The sequence below is a fragment of the Stenella coeruleoalba genome, assembly GCF_951394435.1.
Source record: "Stenella coeruleoalba genome assembly, chromosome: X".
In the NCBI taxonomy this organism is placed as follows: Eukaryota; Metazoa; Chordata; class Mammalia; order Artiodactyla; family Delphinidae; genus Stenella; species Stenella coeruleoalba.
The window spans coordinates 868,990-875,531 of NC_137152.1; the positions used below are offsets into that span (position 1 = coordinate 868,990).

At 53.5% G+C, this 6,542-nt stretch overlaps 1 long non-coding RNA gene across 1 annotated transcript; it reads right to left on the reverse strand.

Moving 5' to 3' along the window:
- Window positions 1-1,317: 1,317 nt before the first annotated feature.
- LOC307180058 lies at window positions 1,318-6,122 on the reverse strand. Its single transcript, XR_013825657.1, has 3 exons — window positions 5,587-6,122; window positions 2,080-2,218; window positions 1,318-1,875 (listed from the first exon to the last, which is right to left on the reverse strand). It is a non-coding gene; the product is annotated as an uncharacterized lncRNA (long non-coding RNA).
- Between the last annotated feature and the right edge of the window lie 420 nt (window positions 6,123-6,542).

The window sequence follows — 6,542 nt, forward strand, 5'->3', positions numbered from 1 at the left end:
AGCCCCGTACTGGGGGGAAAGGGTTCTCCCGGGAACAACTAAAGCTGAGCCAGTGCTGGCTCTCGTGGAGGCCGGAGAGGGGATTCCGGGCAGGGCGAGGGGTCTCCACACTGCCGGGGACCAGGGAGCAGGGGCAGTGATGGCTGGGTGGGGGGAAATGGGGACCTTTGGAGGAGAATCTGGGTCTGGATGTACAGGCGGGAGGGCCGGGGTTGGGGGGAAGCATGGACGGTGTCCTGGGGCGGCAGCAGCAAATGACGCAGACCGGGGGGCTAAACACCACAGGCATCCATCCTCCCCCATCCTGGGGACCAGACGTCTGAGGTCAATGTGTCCCAGGGCCACGCCCCCTCCAGAGGCTCCAGGGGAGGGTGCTTCCTGCCTCTTCCAGCTTCTGGGGGCTCCAGGTGTCCCTGGGCTTGTGGCCGCCTCCCTCCCGTCTCTGCCCCTGTCTGCACGTGGCTTCTCTGTGTCTGGGTCCCTCCTCTTCTGTGTCTTAGAAGGACCCTGTCACTGGATGTAGGGCCACCCTCATCCAGGAGGACCTCATCTCAGACCCTTCCCTCCATCACCTCTGCAGAGTCCCTGTTTCCAAATTAAGTCACTTTCTGAGGTTCTGGGGCGTCCAGAGGTGGACTTACCGCTTTGGAAGGAACACAGTTCTGCCCACACGCCCCTCTAAAGAGGCTCCTTCCCGACTGTGTGCACCCCTAACCCCCAGCCCTGCCCCAAAGTGCCCCCAACCTGCACCCACAGCCCTACCTCCAACCACTTTCCCCAAGCGTCCGCAAACGTTCGCTCCTGTGAAAACCAGACATTCCAGGCTCCGCAGGCCACGCGCATCTGTCAACCAGATCCAGTCTCTCTTTTTTTTTTTTTTAACAACCCTTTAAAAATGTAACAATTTATTCTTAGCTCACAGGCCCTCCAAACACAGGCCGCTTTTTGGCCGGTAACCCCAGTGCATGCCCTCTCTGAGGTGAAGGTCAGGTAAATGAGATTTGTAAGGACAGACACAAATTAAAATGAAGGAAAATAATTTTATTTATTTTTAAAATTAATTTTTACTGGAGTAGAGTTGCTTTACATTGTTGTGTGAGTTTCTGCTGTACTGCTAAGTGTATCAGTTATACATATACACCTGTCCCCTCCTTCCCATTCGGGTCACCGCAGAGCACTGAGTGGAGTTCCCCGTTCTATACAGCAGGTTCTCCTTAGTTACCTATTTTATACATAGTAGTGTGTATAGATGTCCGTCCCAGTCGCCCAGTATATCCCACCCCCCCACCCCCCCTTGGTAACCATACGTTTGTTCTCTACATCTCGTGACTCTGTGTTTACTTTGCAAATAAGTCCATCTGTACCATTTTTCTAAATTCAACATGGAAGTGATATTATATGATATTTGTTTTTCTTTATTTAGAGAGAAACACACACCACAGACAGAGTGTGGGCCGTCTCAGAAGGTGGGAGGCCAAGAAAGATGATTTGAACTCTCTCTTCTGTGACATCAGGGCAAGGACGACCTCGCTCCAAGTTGCACACGTACCTCCTGGCACTAAAGCTGGGAGACGTGTGTTTTCTTTCTCTGGGGAGAGGCAGCTGGTTACCGTAGATGGGGCCCCTATAAGCCAGGGGGTTTAGGGCAAACGCTGCGCGGCCCGCGGGGCAGTCAAGGCCTGTTGCTTCAGGAAATAGTGATCGTTTATCCCGACAAGGAGGCTGGGGTTGGTCGTCCCCTCCGGGCTGTGCGAGAAGGTGGGACTTTTCCGGTCCCTGCCAGGTCTCAGCCTGTGATGGGCGTCCCTTCCTGGTTTTGGGCTCCTTCAGTGATAAAACTGTGTTCTTCCCCTCCAGTCATTGTGGGGAGGTTTCCTGGGTTCGCAGGAGGCTTGGGGTTAATTATGTTTCCCCAACAGGGTGAGGCTGGGAATCTGCTCACTACGGCATCGCACTACGTGGATCCCCCAATGTCATAAATGACCTCCACCCCGTTCTGGGGACCCCTCTGCACATCCCCACCGGCACTGAGTGACTGGGCCATACCCGCCCTGCAGGGTCTTTGGGTGTTTGCCGTACCTGCTCAGAGAGCAATGCTTTCTTTGTTTCGCTGAGTGCCAACTCGGAACTCCAGGCAACAGTCCCCAAGTGCGCACAGGGGATATGCCGTCAAGGCTGTGTGACTTTGGGCAGCCTGCTTGCCCTCTCTGGGCCGCATCTGTGAAATGGGATTGAAGACAGTGCTTGCTCCACTGGGTTGTGGGAATTCCAGGGAGGCCCACAAAGTCCCTGAACAGAGCCCTGAGGCTTGGGGAGGGGAGGGGTGGAAGGGGAGGGGCTTGTGCTGAGACTTTTGTCTGTACTGGGTCTGGAGGGGCTAGTATGGGGTGGGGAGGGAAGAGCCCGGAATAAAGCCAGGATTTTCCTGACTTTCTTGGAGCCCTGAGGATGCACTTTCCTGCCTCACCCCAGCACACTGATTCCTCCTCAGGGCTGCACCGGGGACCCCGGTGCTCTGGGGGCTGAGGCCTCCCTGGGATGGAGAAGCTGGGGTGCTGCGGGAAGGCCACCCACAGGAGGGGGGGCCCAGTAGTCTCCGGGACCAGGCATCACCCCCCCACAGGGACACAGGGGTCCAGCCCTACAAGACAAGACCTGCCGGGGCATCTCACATGGGGGGAGGGTGTCCAGGACCAGGGACCCGTGACCACCCACCTGGACTCAGGGAGCAAACCCAGAAGCCCCTTCCCCACCCCGCCAGCTCAAATCCTCAAGTCCAGCCCGGCCACCCAGATCAGACGAACGGACCCTCCTCTGTCACCAGCACAGTCCCTGCTCACAAACCACAAAACACCGGATGGTCGTAAACCCCCTAAGGAAGGAACACGGCTGAGTTCATTAGTAAAGGGCCCCACTTCTTGTTGAAACACAAAAAGAAATTCATAGATGGGTTGGGGGTGCGGAAGGAGGGCAAGGAAAGCGGGGATGAGGGTAGAGTCTGGAGCCCAATCCTCCCCCCATGGCAGCTGCCACTTCTCTGTTTCATATGCGGAAAAAAAGAAATAGAAAAGTGGGTTCTGGGGCTTTGGAAGCCCTGGTTCCGACAGGGAACCGGTTCCGTGTGGCTACACGACATCCCGGCTAAGAACAATGTTATCAGTATCGACGTATCCATGGTAACAGATGCACCGCCCAACGCGGGATATCCCATAATAGGAGGGTAACAGGGGAACCTGGGAGAGGGTGGGAGAGGGGTCCATGGGAACTCCGTGCCTTCCGCTGAGCGTCTCCGAAAACCGAAACCTGCTGAACAACTTGTCCGTTAGTAACGAGGATGATAATAATATTAAAGGGCCAGGGGGGAGAGGCTAGGGGAACAGCAGGGAAATAAAAGGCGAATATCTGCAAAGCGTATCAGGGTCTCTGGAAGGAAAACCGTGTCTCGGCAGACTCTCTGTTTTAGGTGATGAAACACGGAAGGAACACAGAATAGTGACAGTTCAGGAAATGTCATTTGCGGACAGACCGCAGTACAAACTGAGTCACCGCCAACTTGCACTATTTCCGGCGGTGTCTCTCTGTCTCTGTCTTTCTCAGTGGAGTCCCCAGCGGGCAGTGGCTGACCTGCAGGACCTGAGGGTCCCGGGGAGGCCCCCCCTCTCATTGAGACACAGGGGACAGACCCCGGCCGTGGGTGAAGCCTGCTGCCTCTGGGGTCCACGCCAGGGACCCCGGTCCATCGTGGGCGGCCAGGTCAGAGGGGGAAACGGGACGTGGACTCGTTGACTCACTCACTGACCCACACGCCATCCTGCAGGGGCAGGGCCTGTCTCTCCCCAGGGTGCCCTCAAGGTGTTCCATCCCTGAGCTTTCAGGGCGATGCAGCCCTCAGGGTCCCTGGGACCAGCCAGCCCGTGGGGTTAGTACTCTGCGTGGTGACACTGCGCACCGGGTCTTTCCCACCCCGCATCACCCTGTGCGGTCCTAAAAGTTCAGGGCAGCCGGGGACCCCATTGCTGAGGGCAGCACAAACATCTACCAGGGCTGGGATCTCCTTCTCTAATCCCGGGAGGGGTGTGGTGAGTGGGGAGGGGGCAGTCACATCTCTCCTAATTCAACATCTCCTAGCTAACAACTCTAAGGTCTTCTGGAAAATCTGCCGGACGGAGGGATGATTTGAACATCCTTCGTGCAGCCTCGTGCGGTTTAGCAAGTGGACAAACCCGTGTCACAAGCACGATGTGGAATGCTTGCCTCTGGATTCCCTGTCCCTCCCTCAGCCAGGGGACACCCCAGCCCCTGTAGATGAGATGCACCATCTCCCGAGTTTCCTAGAGAGGGAAGCCCACGGTATGAATCCTGTGGTCTGGCTTTCTTTTAGCTCAGCGTGTTTTGAGATTGGTCCACGCCCTTGAGTATACGGGGAGCTCGGTGCTTTTCATAGATGAATCTCACTCCAACCCAGCGCACGTCTGTATCACAGTTGCTAGGTGCATTTTCCCACTGATGGGCGCTTTGGTCATTCCCAGTTTGGGGTGACAAAAAAATCAAGCCGCTGTATGACATTTGGGTACAAGTCTTTCTGTGGAAGGGATTCTTCGTTTATTTGGGGTAAATACCTGAGAGTGAAATTCCCGAGCCGCATAGGAACTGTATGTCTGGCTTTATAAGGTCTAAGAACTGCCTGCTTTTTGCTGTGTGCTCCCCAACATTTATATGCTGAAGCTCTGACCCCCCATGGGATGGTGTTAGGAGGTGAGGCTTTTGGGAGGTGATTAATTAGGGTTAGATGAGGTCATGAGGGTGGGGCCCCCATGATGAGATTAGTGTCCTTAAAAGAGAAGAAGATGCACCAGAGCCCCTCTCTCCATCACGTGAGGTCCCAGTGAGAAGGTGGCTGTCCGAAGGACAAGAAGAAGGTTTTCTCCAGAAACCCAGCCATGCCAGTGCCCTGATCTTAGACATTCAGCCCCAGAACTGTGGGAAATAAGCGTCTGTGGTTTAAACCCCTCGACTAATGGTATTTGCTATGGCAGCTCGAGCAGGTTAATGGCAGACTGTTCTCCAAGGCAGCTGCACTATTTTAGATCCCCACAAACAGCGCTTGAGGGTGCTGGGTCGTCAGCATCCCTAGCAGCTCTCGTTATGATCTTTTTCGTAACCTTCCCGCTGCTTGTTTCTATATATATATGAGCTTTGATAGAATGCCTACCCTTAGATATCAAAACGTCTGCATGATTCCAAAAAGGACCTTTATTTATTTATTTATTGAGGCTGCATCGCATGGCTTGCAGGATCTTAGTTCCCCGACCAGGGACGGAAACTGCACCCCCTGCAGTGGAAGCACAGAGTCCTAACCACTGCACTGCCAGGGAAGTCCCTGTCAGTAGCTTTTAGCTGAAAAGAAAGAATGATTTCTCAGCTCAGTGATACCGTCTTATGGGCTCTTCCCTCCCTGGGAATTTGGTTACAACTTTGCTGGTTTAATTTATAACAAGAGCCTTTTTGAATCCTATATCATACCTGTGGGCGAAGTTAAATTTTCGTAACACCCTAAACATCCCCTACCCCGCAAAATCATCTTACCATACATTCAGCGTGTTCATCAAGTGCGTCTAAAACCTGTAGCAGATGGTACCCCGTAACGAACGTCGTTCAAGCTCTCTGATGAAGGTGCAGGTTTGACAAGAGTTCCTGTGACCCCCCAAAGAGGTTTTGTTTTCTTATCTTGTCACTGACGACGAATAGACATACAGTGAATTACACATGAGGCCTCGCTGGGGTCGTCACGTTAAATGCTGTCCCACAGTCCAGAAATGTTTCCTCAAGGCCCCGGGGGGGGGGGGCACCGGTCTAAAATGTCCAAACATCCAGGAAGAAAACACCCATCTCCTTCATCTGGCTAGTGGCTCTAGGTTCTAAAATCCTCCTCTGGTCTGAAAGTGTCAGGAAATTAGCAACTTTATCTTTGTTTTCTTTTGGTTTTGTTTTTTTGTTTGTTTGTTTGTTTGTTTTTGCGGTAAGCAGGCCTCTCACTGTTGTGGCCTCTCCCGTTGCAGAGCACAGGCTCCGGACGCGCAGGCTCAGCGGCCATGGCTCACGGGCCCAGCCGCTCCGCGGCATGTGGGATCTTCCCGGACCGGGGCACGAACCCGTGTTCCCTGCATCGGCAGGCGGACTCTCAACCACTGCGCCAGCAGGGAAGCCCTGCTCATTCCTTTCTGAAAACGTTCACTTATCTTGTTTTCTTTTGTCATTGAAAGACAAAAGACATTGTAGTACCTAGCAAACTGGCTTGCCTCACCCAAAGTTGTAAAGATTCCGCTTTTTTTTTTCATCCACATTTGCTTTCTTCGGAAAGCAAGTCCCGTTAGAGCAGGGGCCCCGTCACAAAAGGCAACATTGATTCCTATCCGTACGGAGTGCACAAAAGAACTCACTTTGAAATAGCTGAACTTAGGAACTTTTCTTCCTAAATGAATAGGGGAAAGGAAAGAAGGGAGAAGAGGCTTCAATGGGAGAAAAAAAAAAAATGGCTTTCT